At 37.6% G+C, this 20,531-nt stretch overlaps 1 protein-coding gene across 1 annotated transcript in view; it reads right to left on the bottom strand.

Annotated features, from left to right (window-relative positions):
• cdh18 (cadherin 18, type 2) overlaps nucleotides 1-18,361 on the bottom strand; it is a 194,123-nt gene extending 175,762 nt beyond the window's left edge. The window contains exon 1 of the mRNA XM_015370148.1: nucleotides 18,102-18,361. The gene's annotated coding sequence lies outside the window, so the exon portion shown is untranslated. The remainder of the gene's footprint in view (nucleotides 1-18,101) is intronic.
• Nucleotides 18,362-20,531: the final 2,170 nt, after the last annotated feature.

The raw sequence follows: 20,531 nt of genomic DNA, 5'->3' as shown, positions 1-20,531 counted from the left end.
CATCCATCCATCCATCCATCCATCCATCCATCCATCCATCCATCCATCCATCCATCCATCCATCCATCCATCCATCCATCATTTTCTGCTTAGTTGAGATTGGGTCACTCAGTGAAATAAATTAGAGAGAAACATATTACATTAAAACATTTTTAACAGAAAAAAGAATTTCATAGAGTTTAGAATCTGGCTGCCAGCATGGGGTTGTTGACTTGTTTCCCTCTAATTGCTTTCTGAGATTTATTCTGATACATAGAGAGCAATTTGACACTTTGGAACATGATCTGACAGCCTGGCAGCAACTACAGCCCTTGGGGTGAGGAAGTAGGCAGATGCAGCAAAGTGAATGGTGCAGTCACAATTTTGGAAGCAGTTCCAATGAAATCTGATTATGCATTGCACATGTTTATGGAGCACGAGCAGCAATCGTACTAGATTTAAGTCAATATTAAATTACAATCTTGAGAGAACAATTTTCATTAAAGTAAAAAAATATGAATGTGTTAAACTTCAATAATTTTCTGTACAGTAACTTGCAAAGATATTTTGTGTAAAACATCTTTTTTTCATAAAACAACTATAGTGAATTGTATGGTATTTTACAAAGGGATGCACAATTTGGGAATTATTTTACAAACCATTAGGGAAATATGGAGCATGTAATATTAACTTTTTTTTTTAAGACTCCCTTAATAACATAAAATAAAAGCATTTTTTGCCATTACTAATGCAGGTCTTTGGTGAATAGGCCTGTCGTGATAATCAATAAATCAATTAATCGCACGATAAATAAAAACTATCCACGTCATTTCATTTATCAGCTATATCGTCTCTGCCTGTGTTTTTCTCTTTCTTATGATGACGCTAGATGAAAAGGCTTAACCCCGGTGCGTTCCACTGACCCCTCCCCTTCCTCATTTTTGAGGAGGGAGGAAGAGTGGACTATCGCATCAGGTAGTCAGCGCGCATCATTTTGTACTTCTGCAGCTTTAGAACGCCATGAGGAGTTAGAGGAGTTAGCGAGGTAAAAAAAACAAAAAAACATCTTATGTTGGGTAGAAAAGCTCGAAATGGAACTGGTTTCAAAGTCGAGCGCAACAGCCGTAGTGTGGGAGGATTTCGGATTAAAATGAAATGACTGAGGCGAACCGCTAAACCTATGTGAGTCAGTATGTCGCATTTGTCATAAAACAGTAGCAACTAAGAGCAGCAATACAACCAACCTACACATGCACCTAAAGCACAACCACCCAGCAAAGTTTCTTCAGCTAGGGACAAAAAGTACAAGCGGTGGCCCACCTGCGTCTTCAAGTTCACGACAGTCCACCATCACTGAAGCAATTAATCGACAGGCAGCATACAAAAAGGACGGCGCAAAGTGGCGCACGCTCACAGAGAGCGTTGTTCATTGAATTGCTAAAGAGATGCTCCCATTTAATATTGTTGAAAAGCCAGCATTTCGAAAAATGTTGCAGACATTTGATAGACGGTATGAACTACCAAGGAAAACATACATATCACAAACGTGATACGTTGTACATACAACGTTTTTATTTCCACTGTTGTTTTATCTTGTGTTTAGTTTTTATTCAAGTGTATTTTCAGTTAACAGAGACTGAGAGTCCATTTGATTTTTATTTCTCGTTTTATTTTGTTAACCAGTTCCAGTGTTAAGTGTTCTGTTGAAAATAAAGTATGTTTATCTTTGGCAGGAAAATGCATGGATTATTATGTCATTTCCATTAAATCAGTGTAAAAAGGTCTTTAAAAAATATTATCGTTTATCGCAATAATTTTTGAGACAATTAATCTTTCAGCAAAATTTGTTATTGTGACAGGCCTATTGGTGAATGACTACCAGCTTTGAGATAAAAATGTCTGCTCATTCTCTACAAAGTAGCCCAAACACAGTCAGACTGGAAGAAAATGGCTTATGAACAATTTGCAAGTCCACACTCACAATCTGATTCAGGTCTGGAATTTCCACTGGCATAGTTTAACATACTGTAATGATCTGTGATGGACTACTGGTAGGTGCTGTTGCACTGTTACTGTCTCTTAAAGACATGGAGATGCTGGGGATTTGGGAGATTGCTGTTGGAGGAGCCGTATTCGTGCTCTGGTGTAAGACTTAAATAAACAACTTTTGTGGTGCGATATGATACAAGTCACAATACTTGGGTCATGATACGATTTTGTCACGAGATTTCAAAAAAGTAAAAAAAAAAATGATACACCAGCATATCACAATATTTCAATATCACTATATTGCAATAGATATTTTATCCAGCTATCAAATGAAATGTATAGATAAAAAGAAAATGCTGTATATGTTGATCAGAATCCATGTTGTTTGTGGTTTGAGTCAGTCCAGGTCTTCCACTGTGACTGCCACAACTACAGAAATGGTGCCGCTGCAAACAGCAAAAGGTCTCCGAGGCTTTTCTACCAGAGTGGCGGTGCAGAGATAGCCCATTTTCCCTCACTATTTTAGATAAGAATTTTTTTATTTTTTTTTTAAATCAACACTAGGAACTGAAGGATCGATATTATATGGGGCAGCCGGATATCAAGGTATATATGGCACACCCCTAGTCATATAACATATGTTTTTCAATTTGATGCACTTTATATATTGAACAGTGGCTGTAATGCTATCATGTTTATAAAATATGCAGTGTTTAACTGCCGTAAGACAGGGAACATTTCTTTAATGTAACCTAATTATACTGTTCTATTTGATTTATTTAAACATATAAAATATACTTTACTGATGGAATGACATCATCTCCAAATTCTACAACTGTCTCAAAGTGTCTAAATATTAATTAAATAAACTAACAGATCAGTTTTAATTAAATTAATTCAAATTCAAGCATCCAGTTTGCTTAGGTGCAGAAAGCGATTGAATAGCTTAATGTAATGCTTTATTTTAATTTTACTCTTTGGAACATGTATACATCATTGTGTGCAGTAGCATACATTAATGGTATACAACACTTCTGCAATCTGCAACACTTCTGAGGATTTTTTTTGACATGTCCAAAAGTTCAATAGTACCCTGGAATACTTCATCAAATTGTTTATGCTATAAAATGCAGGGTAAGGTTCATCTTACTTAGATATTCCGTCCTATCCTTTGAAGCGTAGAGATGATATGCAATAGTGTGACAGGGGTATTTACCTTGTCCTTCTGGAAGGTGAAGCAATGCCCAACTTTAAGCCTTTTGGAGCCTCTGGCAGGTTTTCTCTGTATTTTCTTGAATTTATCCCAATTCATTTTCCCACTTTCAACTATCTCTGATTAAAATGCATATTCTTGTAACATGATCCTGCCACCACCCTGGTTTTTTCTGGGTACCGTATTTTCACATTTTGCAGGGTAAAATATTGTATTTTGGTCATCTTTCACCAGAGAACCTTAATCTGCATTTTTCATTTTTGACAGCACCTCTGTTTTCTATTACAGTGAGTCGTTGGTAACCCTTCTCATCCAGCATTTCACATGCAATTTTCTTTTTGCAAGATCAGTGATAACAGAGATTTTCACAGCATGCAATGTCTGATGTTATGTGTTAGCTTTCTTCCACACATAACCTTTTATAAATTACTCGCCCGCCTGTCAATTTGAACAGGTGGGGTTTACTTCATAATTAGGCGACTGCTAAGGCAGCTTCAAGGTGTCAGAATAAAGGGGGCTGAATATCCTTATTTGCAAAAATACCCTCAAAAACTGTTTCTGTTTCTCCCTCTTCACCATTATGTTACTTTCTAATCGCTGATCTGATAAAATTCCAAGTTCATGTTTAATAAAAAAAGGTTGTCGGGACTTTTACAGAACTCTATAAAAGTTTTTGTTAATAGTGCTTCCTTTCTATGACATATACATCTACATCAAACCTATAGCTTGTGAGTGTCGCTACATTCTACAAAACATCTTGTTTTTCAAACCCAATAATAAATGTATTCTTTTGTGCAAGTATTTTAAGTCGTATTAAAATTCCACCGGTCGTCTTAACTCGAGCGGACAGCCCCCCCGCGGCTTGCCTCTCATCCGCTGCAAATCTGCAAATCGCTATGGATGTCATGTCTATCACCTCCTCACCTCCTTCTCTCCCTCCTCTCATTCTTGCGAAGCACTGGCATGGTCCAATTAACATCCCAGCGATGCATCGTGAAGGGTGAGCCGGCCCGGCAGGCGTGCAGCACACTAATGTTTTATCAGTGCCACGCATCAGGGTTTCTCTTTGCACTGCGACACCGACAACTACCTGACACCACTCGCCTTTTCCACCCTGTCAAGACCCTGCACAGCTTCTAAAATAGACTCTACAAAGTAATATATACAAGGAAATGTAAATTAAAATGCCTCCCTGGTGCTGTTGTAGCTTCACATTACAGTGGAGAACCAGTGAAAACATTTTTTGCATCGCAGATTTATTCAGAGTCCTGTCATTTTAATTTCAGTCCCATATTGTCTATCAGCATCCTTTCTCTACATTCTGCTGAGCTCTCCCCCAACTTACTACTGAATATCTGCCACCGTTTTCTGTGTGATTTGCTGACTACAATGTGCAGATGAAATGCCTTAAGCTTAAAATGTTAATCTAGTGGGGGGTAAGTGTGATACGAGAAGCACCCAGGTGAATAAAACACAGCTCCTCCTGAAAAAGGTGACACACCCAGAATGAGACTTAAAGACGCTACCCATCACCTCCATGCTTTAAAGCAGAGAACAAAAATGAAGTACTTTGAGGCAGCCCCCAGGAAACCAGACACAAACGCACAACGATTACATAATGACGGTTGAACCTCTACAGCTATTTAAAAAAAGTCAAAGTCTCTGAGCAAACACTCACGAATGGGAGAAGGAAATCCAAGCCCTCTAATAGAGCATTAACTATTCATGCAGCATATTGGCAATCAAATGGCTCTGTTTTCATATTCTGCACAGTCATTCTTCCACAAAAAAAAACTGTAAAAATATGCAGATGGAAAAACCTAATATCCCTCAAACTGTGGACCATTTTTTTCACAGGTTTATAATATTGAAAGCTATTAAATTGGTTTACTATTTGCATTTTATAAAATCTTATTTGCTTTGACCTAAATGCAGAAGTGCAATGGGGTTCTGTCGCTTAAGCACAAATCCCACAATTTAAGCATTTAACAAAGCACCTCTAGCTGAGGCTGGAGCTTTTTCAGGCTCTGAGTCTGATTTCTGTAAAGAATGAGGGAGCTTGAACTTTTTCATTATGTAGTGGTATTTAAACTTTTTTAAGAGTACCACTTCAGCAAGTTATAAGTTTTCCCCTGTACAGTATAAGGCAAGACTTCATCCTTTTTTCAAATAGTTTAGGATAAATAGGACTAAACAATAAAACTTAAAGATACTTCACATTAGGGCTGCAACTTACTTTGCACATGGAATAACCTGTCTTTTTTTTTCTTTTTTTCCCATTAATCAATTAATAATTGGATAGCCAAAGGTTCCTTAAAGAAGTTTTTTTTTTTTTTTTTTCAAAATTAAACAAGGTAAAACTAAAACTTTTTTGACTTGAAGATTTCTGGGTAGAGCATATTGACAGGCAAAAATGATAGAATTTTGATATAATTACTGCTCTAAGTGGGTTTCCCTAACAGCTAAAAGCATATTTTACAGTCTCTATATTCTAGTTAATGATAAATATATTACTAAATTAGTTGACGATTATTTTAATAATCCATTATTCACAATTATTCCGATTAATTGTTTCAGCCCTACTTCACATATATACATTTTTAAAATCTATTTTCTAAAGACAATAGAGGAAAGCTTCATATTTATTTCAGTTTAACCTGCTAAAATTTCACACTGTTGTATCACACCAGGTGAAAAAGATTCAGAGCTTTTTGAGGCCTTCAGGAAGGAGATTGTACCAGCTGATGAGTCTGCTAAGGGGTTTTAAATAAATTAAAAAATCTACATTTCCAGCAAATAGTCTGTAAGTGTGTTAAACAACTAAACACGTGTAGGGAAACTACTACTATGGTAGACTGTGTCTCTTTCACCAGTGATGGCAGGTAACTAATCATATTACACCTTTTCTACCGGAGGCCTCTTCATGCATAATTGGTAAATGGATTTATTTATATGAGGCTTTTCAAGTTCCTTACAATAAAGCTATATGCAGCCAATCAAACTCAGTAACATTCACACCTTCATATGCAGTTAACAGATCAGTGGGCTACTTGGGGTTAAATGCCTTGCCATTTGCCCTGATAGGTGGCAAAGGGAAGCCTAAATTGACCACACAACTTTTAGATTGTAGAATGCCTACGGAATTGTAAAATTAACCCAAATACAAGTTGTTTCACTCCATCAATCAGACCCTTAACAATTGATATACTATATACTTTAGATGCTAAAAGATATGAAATAAAAAAAAACTTTTTGCCATATTTGACTGTTTAAAACTTAAATTGAAGATGAGTCTTTGCACAGACAAGAGTTTTAGCATGTAACAATAAAAATGTCCCTAGAAAGCTAGCTTACACTGTCGGAAGCTGTATAATTGAAAGTTTAAAAGTTTGAGTATTCATGTAGCATATTGGTGAAAGGTAAAAGAAACCGACCTCAGCAGTCATGAGATTCTGTTTTCACAACATTACGCGTTTTACACCAAAGTGTTATAGAATTCTACAAATACCTAAGAAGTCTAAGTTTAAAAATCTAGCACATAATTAAGAATAAAACATATCAAAAAAATTATTTTATGGTTTCTTTAAAGTCACTGCAAAAGAGCCTATTCATTTATTGTGTGCTCCTGAGATGAAAAGCATAACGCAATAATGCAGCAGTCCACTGTAGATGGTTGGCCGCAATCAAACTTCCTTTTACAGTGCTGAGAGCTCTTAAAGGAAATGCTTTGTTGGTCATTCGTCACTGCCAGAGAGTAGGAGATGGATCATTCTAATGTTACTCTCACCAATACCGAAGAAAACCATAGTGCTATAATGTCAGAATGATGCATACCACTTTGTATCGTACTGTAGGAAGAAATAAAAACAAAAAAGTGGAAACTTTAAATGAACATTCAAATGAGAAACGAGAAAAAACTCATAATTTCAATAATTACTTTCTGAACATATTGGTAGAGCACATCACTGAGTTGTTCATGCTGTCAGGCTTTTATTCCACCTGAAATCTGTCTCCTTTTAGAGTTGATACTTTTTAAGCAGCTTGGAATCTGCAAAAATGCCAAATCTGTCTTGTTATCGTCTAATTAGCAAAACTGCTCGCTACAGGATTAGTTTTCTATTATATATAATAAATGTCTATAAATCCAATGATTTTAAGAAAGAAGGCTTTACCAAGAACTTCCCCCATAATTGCAAACCTAATTAACACTGGATTGGAAAAAGCTCCTGATTTTTATTTATTTATATTTTTTATAAAGGATATGTTCTGAAGCATGTGTAAAAAAATAGAAAAATAAAAATAATCTCTAATATTACAATTGTGCATTCCAACGAGAAGTGTCTTCTGCAAGCTTCCATACTGTTTTGACTGACTTGACCCTGTAAAGTGCCCTGAGATGACTTGTCTTATAACTTGGTGGCATATAAATAGCGATTTGATTTTGCATTTACCTGATTATTCTAAGGGAGCAGTGAACTTAAAGCACCCAGAGAGCAAATTTAAAGCCTGAAGACTGTTGTAATTTTTGTCAAACATTCAGAGAAAGCTTTTCTCCAAACCATGTGACAAACTATTCCCTTGAATACCTGGAATACCTGAGCGCCACAAATACATGAAACATAATCTAATTATATTCATCACTATGGATGTTATGAAAAATATTAACTGACATAAACCTTCAAAAACATTGACATTTTTTTAAGTTCTAGTAAATGGAAATAGGGATATCTGCTCTTATTCAAAAAGATTTAATTAAAAGGCAATGGAAGTCACATTAAAGCAGGTACTATCAACAAAAAAAAAACTAAATCACAGATAGAGTCAAAATAATGGAGTGGAAAATGAAATAGCTCACTGACCGATAATTTTCATTGACATCAAGGGGTAAATCAAAACAAAACCCATTAAGGGGTAATATTGTTTTCACTAGGTGGTGCTCTGTTTTCCCTGCTGTGCGCTGTTCTCATTCCTACCTGTTTTCTCTTCAACTAATTCCAAATGAATGGCTGGGTCCGCTGCCAAGAATCTCAAATGCAGTGTTTTGTGCACGTTTGATGCTCAATGTGAGCACTCAGGTTTGTATGAGCCCAGCACACCTCCCAGTTGGTGTAAGCATGTCTGTGTAATGTAACACCAAGATTCTATGCATCATTTATATCTGCAAGCAGCACAACGTCGTAGCACGGCTGCATTCGGAGCAGGGGATTATTTTACCTTGTCATATTCTGGATTTAAAGAAAAGATGGCAACACTGACAGGGCTCATCAACACTTACCACTTCAAAGCGATAATTCTGTTTGGAATAAACCCCCATTGTAGAAACCCTGAGTGGCAGGGTGAGCCAGCCAGTGACCACTTTTTGTTTGCCATGAAGGGATGAGAATGTTGGGAGGAAAAGGCGTGATTCATCTTTTAAAAAGCCCTGGGGCTGTGCTGTTGTTAAAGTAATCCACTATTCTCCCTGCTGTCTAGTCTGCGAGTGATGTGACTGAAACTATATTGGCCTCAGTGTAGCCACCTGCAGTGAGCCATTTCTACTGTGGACCATGAAGCCAGGATGCACTTTGTGTGTTTAAGGTTGTTTGAACTGAGTGTAAAGAAAGCTTTATTTACTGCTTTCTAATTCAGAATATGCGATTACAGTCAGAGGTAAAAGAAAGCGACTTCAGCAGTCATGAGTTCTGTTTTCACAACATTACGCGTCTTACACCAAAGTGTAATAGAATTCTAAAAATACTTAAGAAAGGATTTAATTGCTTTGAAGCAGAACCAAATGATGACATTTTTATTTACAAAAATCTGCCCAATATTCCATACAGATCCCTATTTCATGCCTGTGTCAAATAGAGATCCAGAAACCAAAATGTAATTCTTGAAAATATAAGATTTCTGATTAAAAACATTTAAAAAAGAATTTAGAGAGCAGACAAAAAGAAAAACATCCGTATAATGCAACTGAAGTGAGGCTGTTCTGCTATTCTATATGTTGATAATAATCTTGCTAGTGGACATGGTAAATTATAACTGATAAACCTATTTTTTTCAGAATTTACAATTTATTATCAATAAACTAGTAAATGCATATAAATAAAAAAAATATGGCTGCATAATATTAAAAAAAATGTGTAACTGTGATAACACTTCTGAAATATAATACGTCAGTAAATCATGGTTATTTCCTTACGGTTTCATCTTTCCCACTCTCAGTTGTTTTAGCAGGCATACGCAGTTGTAGTTGAAAGTTGACATGCCCTCCCATTAAAGACGATGATAAATTTACACAAACTTCACTACACTAGATTCAAATAATACAAAAAACACCAGGAGAAGACAGCTGTCACAGAGAAACGAAAGGTGGAGCCCTAAACTCCACAAGAAGTGACCATGTTGAGTCATGAGTAGAGGATAGAGTATCGAAAAATTTAACTCAAGTAAGAGAAGCAGAATTTTGAAATATTTTTACCTAAGTAAGAGTAAAAAGTAGAGATAAAATGCTTCTGAAGTACTAAAAAAAAACAATTTTAACATCTGAATAATATACAAAAGTTATGTACGAAAACTGACAAAAATATATAGTTATTTGCAAATTTTTGTGTTTTAAGGAGTAAAATGTAAAATATACTAAACATAACATTAAAACTAAAGCAAAAATCAGGCAAGAGAAACCCTTTTCTCAATATTTTTTCATCTTAAACTGTTTAAAATCAATACTTAACAGCAGTTAATGTAAATATCATGTACTGCAAAGATCATTTGGTGATCTGCAATTTACATATATGAAATAATTTATATGGCCTGATTAGTTGATTGATCCCCATTCTCAGTAAAAGCAACTTTAAATATTCTGTAAACATTTACATCATGGTTCATGAGGGGTTGCAGTTAGATGTGAAAATCAGGATTCCATGCTCCATTCTAGTTCAACCTAAAGGTCGTCAATAAGGTTGAGGTTGTCAGGACTGAGTTCTTGTCAACCTGAGTTTTAACATTGTTTTTGTCTGTGCCTCTTGGCAGGAAGTCATCCTGCAAACTGGATTTTTTTCTGACCTTCTCTCCCTGGAAGGATCAACAGAGCTTCAAGCTGAGCTGGGGTTACAAACAGGAGGTTTGGACCCACTTACCCCAAGAGATCGTTTGAGCTTCACACTGAGGAAGTGATTCATCTCCACTACGACCAGTTCAAGTACCGCAGGAAATCTGAATGGCAGTCAGCTTCTACGTTCACCTACAAACAACCGCATTCTGGGTAAACCCTGTTCCGCCCCCTACACCAAATCCGACAAACACTGGAACAACAGCATACAGACTGGAGTCGAAGATTCGACAACTTCCCTGGAAACGTGAGTCAGCAACCAGATCCTCTTCAAGTTCCCGAATCAAATTTCCCACTGAGCCTGAACTAATCTCTGTGTCTTCCCCTCACTTTTCAGTTCCGGCTGAGCAGTGTTCAGAGCAACACTTATCTCTGCATTATCTCTTCAATAAAACCTGTTCAACCTTTCTCCTGGTCTCCCTGTTTGCTCTTCAGCATTTGGGTCTGAACTTTTGTAAAATCATGACAGAGGTCAAGACTTTGTGCAGACCTGTCAAGTTTATGTACAATGACTTTTATCCACTTGCAGCCATTAGAGAGAATGGCAACACAAATAACAAATCTCATGTACAAATAAGTAAGTTCATTTCAATATAAATTATATATGTGTGTGATTCTGGAACATTGTTGGCCAAAAGAGAATCTTTTTGTCCAATTAAGTTTGCCACATAAGGTGGGGTTGCCAGAAATGTTTCTGAAGTAAGCATAGTGATACTTAGTGATATTACTCAAAGTAAAAGGTTCAATAAAAGTACTCTTGTAAGTAAATTTTATTTAGAAGTTAACTCAAGCAAAATTACTTTATTACTATGCACCTCTGCTCATGAAGAACAAGCTAGTGTGCAACAATGAAACTTAAGTCTTAACTTAAATCTAACTTTCCTCAACATAACACCTAAAAAGCAGAAAAATGTAGCACAGTGCCTTGTAGTTTGAGTTAGCCTAATTCATAAGGAAAGTCTGTCTGGTGGTGTACTGTATGTGTTTGACTTTGGTGCTACATTCACGCAGCAGCCTAAAGTGACCCAAACCCAATTGCTTATGCACATATGCAACCTGCATCTTACCTTTTAATGAACAAGACAGATGCAATTTTTTTCAAGCGCGACCCAGTCCACTTGGCTATGCGGTCCTGAATCTGATACTTATCTGATCTTTTCAAATGCAACCTGTGTGTGAACGGACAGGTCGCATTCATCCGATCTGTACCCCATTATACTCGACAAGTGTGCCTATTCTGAGTCTTGCTACGCAGATGCATTGGCTGAGGTTGGGAAAGATTGCAAAATGTGCTCCAGCACCGCCATCCATGTTAACTTCCATAAACACAGAGCATGCTTGCTTGTGACGTTATTGCATCCTATACTGCTCATGCGGAACACTTCAGTTGTATGAATGCAGTTCACACAGGAGATCACAAACAAGTAACATATATTTGGAAATGTGAACAACCACACAAAAGAATTGGATTGAGCATTAATGCCTCCAGGCCTTTGCCAAACTTGATGGCTTGCTGAAGAGGTCATTTAGTCATTTGAATTAGCTGTGCTGGAGCAGGGAGGCATCTTAAATTTGCAGGACAGTAGGGCCCAATCCCAAACCAACCCCTGAACACGCTTTCCTGCAGAGGGTCTGCCCCATTAAAGGCTGTCCAAAACCACGTAGTGGGTAGTGCAAGTGAACCGTTAAGCCCTTATAATGATAATATAATATAATACTGAGCATTCATCAGTGCAGGCTCACTGAAATTTGGCAGCGGGTCTAACGGTGACCTAATAGCGGAGTAAACATATGCATTTAAATGTAAGTTCCACTGGTTTGCTGACTTTTCATCACACTGACCAAAAAAATCGCAAGTTAGGATGTTGCATGTCAAATCTGTTGGAGGGAAGAAGAGGCCATCCCATTTTCGTTTATACATCCCACCTTCGATCAAAGTGCTTTCCACTGCTATGAGTGAGACTTCATTGGGCGTGACCCTTGATAGTTAAGTGTAGGGCTGGGTATTTTGGCCAAAGTCCTGAATTGTTTTGATTTTGATTTATCCAGTTCTAAATTGATTAAGTTTAATTCGGTTCAATTGGATCTGCTTTTAAAATAATGAAAGTGGTTAAACTGTGTTTCAGAATACTCATGTATTTTATGTTTTCTTGTCAATAAACACAATGTGCCAACTTGTAAATCAGACACTTTAAACTTGAGATGTAACCAAAACTGTCTCAAAAGTGCAAACTTGTCGTAAAAAGTGAAACATTATCTCCACTGCACCAACCATATTTGCAGTGTTGTCTGTAAAAACTACAGGGCATTTGCTGGTCAGCCCCCATTTGTTTGTAGCACATGTGACGTGAGGCTCCACTCATTTTCAATGTAGTGAGAAGTCACCGTCATGTAGGACTGCGTTGACCGTGACGTCCATGTGCAACAAGTTGTGCCAACGTTCTCGGCTAAATGCATTTTCATTTGCATGTCCTCTTTCACTCGTGTGTACACCATGGGGATAACCTTTTCAGTCAGGTGTTTACACTGCACCATAGCATAGTGTAGTTCGAGCACATGAACAAGCCTTCATTTTCCACTACAGAGTAGACGCGTAAATCTTTGCACACAAAAATGGCAATGGCCTCTGTTATCTTAACTGCACATGGAGAATCTGCTGGTAATGCTACTAAATCCCTTTTTTTTTTTGTTTAGCTCCGGAAGGTTTGTTGTCAGATGTTAGCATAGCGTGATATCTTGTCAAGTGATTTCTGAATTTTTTTGTGTTTCTACAATAACTGACCTCCGCTTGACAGATCTTGCAAACCCCTTTTGTTTTATCCAGCACATTATCTTTAGTTGTTTTAAATCCAAATGGTTCCAGACATCAGACTTCAGTTGGGTTGGCATGCTGAGCGGTGTGTTATTTTGTAGGCATTTGCACACACCTGCTCATTTGAACGTGAAAGCCAAATACATCACCGGATAACTAATCGATCTCATTCCCTACACATTGATTTTGTAAAAATTTAAAGGAATGATTAAATTAATAGTTTTCTTACTCAGCCCTAGTTAAGGGTTAGTGCTTAGGGGGCGGTTGGGATTGGCCTAGAACTGGAGGACCGGGGTTAGGGGAACCCTGCTCTCTGTAGCCAAGCCGGACATTTTCAAAGAATTTTAACTTCTGATTTGAGCTCTTTTGGTTTTTCATTTTCTTTTATTTCTACTCAAATGTATGTTGCATCCTAAGTGTTTTTAGTATGCTGGGCCATGAACACATTGATACAAACAAGCTACCTTCTCCAGGCTCCATATAAAAATTCTAGGACCAGCAGTTGTAACCTTACCAGGTTATGGTTCCACGGTTCATTTCAGGGTCCTGGATTTGGTTCACAGTGACATCATTGGGTACAAAAGATTGGCTCTGGCATAGCTAAAAGACTCACAATGGTTTGGTGTGAAAGCAGCCTACTCTTTGATTACCACAGTATATGGAGGAAGTACTGAGATAAGTGCCACACTGGTTCAGGAGCACCATCGATTCTCTCACTTTTGCAAACATGTATTTGAATTGTTATACATCTTTGACCTGAAACAGGCCCAGAACTTTATTTCTTCTACTGTTTTAAAACTCTTCTCACTGCTTCTCTGGTGCCTAAGACCTAACTTCTTTATTATATGTTGTAAATAAAACCTCCAAATGATTTTATTTTTATCGGGGATAAATATTTCCAGAAATGTCCTTTCACCTCTCATGCGCAGCCAACTGACACCTAAAAGCAATACTGCTATTAAAATTGAGGTTTAGACAGCAAAAACACTACAATGACACATTTTTGTAAAAAGGTTTGTGTACAGCACCAGTAGAACTCTGACCTATATCTTTATAGTAATTGAAATGTCTCAATTACAAGTAATTTTTCAGTGTAGCTAATGTTTGCCCAAAAATCACTGTTCCTTAAATGTTTTTTTTAGCAATGTTGTGATTTGCTTCAAACAGAAAAATTCCTATTTGGGTTATCTCAGCATCTACATAACATTAAAATCATGCAAACTGGTAACACTCAGGTCTGTATTTAGAAGAAAATCATCACACTCGGCTACTGTCTTTAGAGGCACTGATGATAGCCAAACTGACCCTGAGATTCTTTCAGACAGAAGGCCATACAAACATGCACTATATAAACAAACTGTTTCAGTGGGATCAGTTTTTCATTTCACAACATCTGCAGTTAATCTTGTATTACTACTGGGCAGGTGACGGCCTGTGCATGTCAACAGGTGCTCAATCATTTTTTATAGGTGGTCAGTGATGTTTAGAGCAACTAGTAATCTCTGCTTCCTCATGGTAAATGATTGCTGTGTATGAATATTACTAACTTATTTTTGTTAGTATTTCCAGCAAGCAGTTTTCTTTAAAAGGCTAAAGCATCCTACAATCAACTGAAAGGATTATCCATATCATTGGAATGGCAAATATCAGTTCCGTCAATCAATTTTGAAGTAATTTCTAGCCCCATGTAAATGCATTGTTAAATATAACTCGTTTTTCAATTTCTTTTGGATTGCGTTCAGGTGTTTCTTATCCTCAAATACATTTTATTTTGAAAGAATTTTAACCTGATTAAAACACAAAATCGTTTATACATATTTTTTTTATTGTGCTTTAAAGCTTACCATAAAAAAAGAAAGAAATGTTTTATATTTACTGTATTTTTTTTTCTCAAGCTTTGAACCAAGCAGCTTATAAGAATGTTTGGCTTTTCTGTTGATTTTTCCTAACCACCAAAGGGGGAAGTCAAAGTTGGAAATGAAAGGTGAATGGGGCTAATGTGAATGAAAGGGGCTAATTTCATTTAGCACAAGAACATGTTCGCAGTACGCTCGACACAGGACAAATGTCCCGAATTCAGACATTTTGACATATTTTGTTGCATTGAAGCAGCCGAGCAAATGAAGAGACTGGGCTCGATTCCTGCAGAGCTGAAATAAAGAGCAGACGAAGCCCCATCTTTCAGTAGAAGCTCTTACTGCAGCGAGCCAACAAGCTAACGGGAGCTAAAATTCTTCTTGTCTCTACTCCACGGGCTACATGTAGACCTCCCCATGCAAGTTTGGGGGGAGACAGCTCAGTAGATATTAGCAGCTAACAGTAAAGCCCGGTGCGGCTTATGTGTGTAAGTTTAAAGTTTTTTTTTTTTTTAATATAGTGGCCGCGGCTTATAATGAGGTGTTTTCTATAGTCCAGAAAATATGGGAGTCTAGCAAATCCTATGTTTACTTGTGTTGCTAATGTCAAAGTCAATTTTTTTAGCTGAAGTAATTTTCCTTTCTTCTCAAATACTTAAGGTTACAAAATTACACTTTTATAAATTACCGCCATTAAACAAATGCAATAACTGCTAAAGAGTATTTTACATCCTTCGGCAACTGTTCTTAACCTAACTTAAATTAGTTTTATGATCTTAAAAGAAGACCTGTAGAAAGGCTTATATTTCCATTGCACTATAGATCAACCAGATACTTTTAATTCCCTTTAGGTGTGAATGTCGAACTGTGGATATTGTTGATGCCTTGTGACAGATTTGTCCAGGGTGCAGTCCCCCTCTTCTACATTGATTGGTGGAGAGAAACATCTGCAAACGTCCAAGCTTTAAGGAAGTACAACAGAAGGATGCATGATTTACTTTGCTAAGGTCAATCAATATTGGTCTTTGCCACTAAAAATAATCTAAATAACACAAACTAAATAGTGTTCATAAAATACTGTCAGTCTTAAATCTAAAAACATATATTTGTCCATCTGGTGGGATTTATTCTGCATATGTTGGTATTCCAGAATGTTGCACATGCCAGATTAAACCGGGCATCTGACCAGTACATTTCAAACTGCTTCACTAGCTGTTTGATCTCCTTCAGAATTAAGGCAGTTTTCCCATTCCATTTTCACACGGTCCATCAAAGTGTTGATGGTAAGAGAAGCTCTGAAACTCCCCACAAGATGGTTTCCAGTTTAAGCTAGCTGAGGCTGTTTATTCATTTGCTACAGATCTATGCTCTGGATTTGGGCAAGATTTTGAAAGAAACAACCAAAAAAATTAGTAGATGACAAAAACATTTGGAAGATTAGGGATTATTTAAATTTGGGATCTTCTGAGGCTGTTTTCTTAATTCCAAGCACATATTTTATGCAACAAACAGCAACTTATTATGTTAAAAGTAAGTGTGTTTAATGGACAAACCTACATTTTATGATGATCAGTTTGGAATTATAGTATAAAACTTCCTGCTTTGGGTTTGAGTGAGGAATATTAAACTGCTATATCTCACAAAGCATAGACGACCATCAAAATTTGAGTAGAATATTTGAAATCTGCAAATCTACAAAAACATGGCTGTCCAAACTTAGCATACAGGCAGCCAGCAGCTCTAAAGGGACAATGGAGAAGATGCAGAGATCCACATATCAGTTAGAAGAAATTCATGTTTTTGTACAGCTTCCTTTTGTGTTTGAGAATGAAAAAATTCAAACCTTTCTTAAAAGAAAACAATAAAAAAAAAAACTCCAATAGCAGCTTCTTGAAGTTGCATTATGGGAAAACCTGCTCTAGTTGTAAAGTTGAAGTTTTTTCTCCATTAACTTTGTGTGGAAGAAAGCTTATTCTGCAAATCACCTTCAGCAAACAATCCTTATGCTAAACAAGGTGGTGGCAGCATTATGCTGTGGGGACTGTTGTAGATAGATTAAAATGCTTAATATTTGTTGTTGAGATGCATGGGAATGTACCCAACATGTTTTTGTTTAAAAAAAAAGTATAATTTATCTTCCATTTTTGTTGGTCTATCACATAAAATCAAAATAAGATTCAATGGACCATTGCTTATTTTCCATTACAACCAGCTAATCCCCTAAAGATGTCAATTTACCATCCCCTCATGGATAAGTATAATAAGTGTAATCTTCAGAAACAAAGGGCTTTAAATGTGTCTCTAGGACACAATAAGGGAAATTAAAAAAGGAAAAATAAATAAATAAAAACACCCTAACCCTTCACCAGTTGTTTTTCTTCTGGTCTCCAGATGGAGAGGGAGCCTCATACAAATGTATATTTTGTCAGCTATATTAAGTCAGTTATCAAGACAATCTTTTTAACAAGCAGATCATGCATAATGTTTCCTTCGCTCACTACATCTGAAACAAGATGACAAGTGAGCACCTTTTAAAGGATGTCAAACAATTGGCAGCCATATGGCTCTCCCTATGCTCCTTGAAATCCGTCAATACCACATTGAGGAAGACACTTGCATCTTTTCACTCACACATAGAAATTCGCAGAAATTCAGATGAAACAAGGCATGCATTCTTTCATTTTTCTCCCTCTAGAGAGAACTGGACAGACTGTAACTGGATAGACTTCAATAGAAGCCGCAGATCCTAAGAGTGGACTTCTGTTTCCTGCAGTGCGCGTAAATCCCAGTCTGGCCACACATTAGGGGTGGTGTTGATGGGAGGTGATCGGGCATCCTAAGACGTCCACACTGTTATTCACCCTGTCAATCATTAATAACTCCACTGAGGCGTTGAGTGCACTCATTACAGATAGAAAAGGGAAAAGAAGAGAAGAAACACACCGGTGCGCACTGTTTTCCCCAGTCCATGTCGTTCTCATTGGCTCGGTCAAAACTCGGCACGCACACACGCACTGCACTTCATTTCATCTTGCCCGATGCAATCTAAGTGGCCAATTTGCGGCAAGCACACGCCCGTCTAAGCCGTGCGCACGGGCACAAATATCAACTTCCCATCGCTCCTCAAAACGCAGGAAAAAAACTTATTCATCTCCTTACCTGTATAGCGCGCAACGCGCGCGACAGCTTCAGAACACAGAAAACGATTCAACACTTTGAGTTGTTTTTTTTTTCTTCTTCTTTTCCTTATTTATCCGACCTCCTCTAATTTCCTGGCTCTGTCAGCCCGCAGCCATCCTAACCGGGGCAAAGCTTCTCTGCGTGGCTTGCGGAGAGCCCACTCTCTGCTCTCCTCTTCCCTCCTATCCGCGTGCATGCGCGCGCGTCTGTGTGAGCGCAGGAGAGAGTGCATGGGCGCAGGCACCAACTCTGCGCACGTTCTCCAATAGAGCGCGGATACTGCGGCGGCTCAGGCCGACAGACGGCGCCCCATTGGTCGGTTTGCAGCTCAATCCGCAGCTGCAACGCTGAAGTCCTCCTCCCCTTGCTCTCCTACCTCCCTTTCTCTCCATTATCTCCCTCTCGTCCTCAGCTCCTGTCTTTCTCTGTTAACACGTGATTATATAAGATAGTGATCAGGAAGTGATACCTTAACTCCCCCCCAAGCCTCCCGTCCCCGGCCCCGCTCATTCCTGTTTTCTCACACACTCGTGTTTAGACACACACACACCCATCTTCCAAGGGTGTCCCAACTGAATACAGATCATTACAAACTCGAACAGAAAGATGGATGTGCTTTGAGGAAGCAAAAAATGGGTGGGTTTACACCTCACTGGTTATAAAGTTTTTATTAGATCTGGTTCTCTTATAAGGATCAATTTATTGAGTCCATTAGGAAAAAAATCCATAACTATAATTTAGAACAACTAATTTTATTTAACCCAATGATTAAGAAATAATATAAAAGTAATGGATTTTCTAAGAAAGAAACAAGTAAGGACTCCTTCCCCTCTTATGTTAGGTATTGCTTAAACTACAGTGAGGTGCATATTGCCATCTACAATTTCATGTTTGATGAGTTTTCTTAATGTACAGCCTGTTTCTGAAGCCTCAGTTCTGCTAAGGACCATCTATTTCGACGTTTCTCACCAACTCCTCTAGAGCTGTACCATTTTTTTAAGTAACTGTCCTGTTGCAGGATCCAGTTTTGGCAAATACCTTTGAAACCCTGTGAAATCTTATTTCCCCACCCAAGTGATTGATATGTCACCTGTGCTTGGTGATTTTACTCGTGCAATGAATAATATAAGTTCAAATCTTTAAAAACATCTAACTAATTTTGCACCAACATTGGTCAATATGGTAAAATTGTTAATATTGTACTTTATTTGGTTTCTCTGTTTTCAAAATATTCCCCCCTAAGACATGCCAAGTAGTTTTTTTTTTTTTTTTTTTTTTTTTTTCATTTTTCTAATGTTGTGTAGAAATGGCAAACTGCATACAAATTCTTATTCATTTCAGTTGAAAAATACTTAATTTTATTTATTAATCCCAAAGGGAATAAAATGTTACCGTAACTCATATATATATATATTTATTTTCTTCCATCAAGTTGTTGTAGGTGTTGATAGCTGTAGGCAGGAAGGATCTTCTGTATCCATCTGTCTTGCACCGGATCTGGAGAAGGCTCTGACTGAAGACACTTTGTTGTTTTAAAATCTCCTGAGGAGGATGCTCACTGTTTTCCGTAACATTCTTAACTTTATGAAGAATTCTCCTTTGTAAAATGATCTCCAGGGGTTCTAGAGGACTACCTCGAAAAGAGCCAGCCTTTATCAGCTTGTTGAGCATTGCAGTCATTTGCTCTGATGCTGGGGAGAACACACAATCCACACGTGACTTATAGAAGATATGTAGCAGCTTTTTGCAAAAGCTGCAGGATCTATGCTTTCTTAAGAATGACAGTTTGCTCTGTCCGTTTTTGTAGATGGCTTCACAGTTATGTCTCCAGTCTAGTTTTCTATCCAGGTAAATACCAAGGTATTTATACTCCTCAACCACCTCAACTTCTTCTCCACTGATTTTAACAGGTCTCAACTTGTTCCTGTTTCTTCTGAAATCTACAAACATCTCCCTTGTTTAGTTAACTTTTATGATCAGATGATTATTTCCACACCATGCCACAGAACAGTTCACCAGCTCTCTGTACTCAGCTTCTTGTCCATCTTTGATGAAAACAATGACTGCACAGTCATCCAAGTATTTCTTAAGATGACAAGACTCTGTCTGGTACCAGATGTCAGACCTGTACAGAGTAAAAATGAATGGTGAGAGTAGTGTCCCCTGTGGTGCTCCTGTGCTGCTAACTACTTGATTAGACAGGTGACCCTTCAGTCTAACACACTATGGTCTGTTTGTCAGGCAGTATTTGATCCAGGCCATTGGTGATGCCTCCACCTGAGTCTTCTGAGGTTTCTCACAAAATAAATCATGAATTGTGTTAAATACACTGGACAAATCAAAGTACATGGTCCTCACAATGGTGTCTGCTTTGTCTAAATGGCAGTGGGTTCTTTAAAGCACCTGTAT

The sequence above is a fragment of the Cyprinodon variegatus genome, unplaced genomic scaffold (genome assembly GCF_000732505.1).
Source record: "Cyprinodon variegatus isolate N-32 unplaced genomic scaffold, C_variegatus-1.0 Scaffold42, whole genome shotgun sequence".
Lineage (NCBI taxonomy): Eukaryota > Metazoa > Chordata > Actinopteri > Cyprinodontiformes > Cyprinodontidae > Cyprinodon > Cyprinodon variegatus.
Note: the sequence above shows the minus strand (reverse complement) of the source record. Positions and strands in the feature narration are given on the sequence as shown.